Raw genomic sequence first — 562 nt, 5'->3', positions numbered from 1 at the left:
ACCCAAGTACCGGTGACTTCCCAGCAATCCATGGTCCACTTCCACGGTTTCTTCACAAACATGAGTTTAATTATGTTCTCCGCGGGCGTGTCCTCAACATCAAACTCCCATTTTGGAAACATTTGACCAATGTCCTTCTGAACAAAGTTGATCACCCTAGTCTTCAGTAAATAGAAGATATGAACTTAGATATTTGACGGATTAAGAAAGATGGAAAGAAAAGACTTCGGAGACGACTTATAATTAAGTCGTCTGGAAAGTCTTCCAGCTGGAAGACTTAGTAGAAGACTTATAATTAAGTAGACTGGATAGTAGTCTTCTACTAAGTCATCCAGCTGGAAAACTTTCCGGACGACTTAATTATAAGTCTTCTACTAAGTCGTCCAGTTGGTAGACTTATCAGACGGCTTAATTGTAAGTCTTCTGTGAAGTCGTCCAGATTGAAGTAAATACATGACTGAAGATAGCCTCTTTAAACTATTTGCGTCCTTTGCGACCCTTGTAAGCCAGTATCGGTGGACACGGATTGTTTGGGAGAGGATTACCAAAAGTAGCACCCAAT

The sequence above is a fragment of the Brassica oleracea genome, chromosome C3 (genome assembly GCF_000695525.1).
Source record: "Brassica oleracea var. oleracea cultivar TO1000 chromosome C3, BOL, whole genome shotgun sequence".
In the NCBI taxonomy this organism is placed as follows: domain Eukaryota; kingdom Viridiplantae; phylum Streptophyta; class Magnoliopsida; order Brassicales; family Brassicaceae; genus Brassica; species Brassica oleracea.
This window is presented reverse-complemented; position numbering follows the sequence as displayed.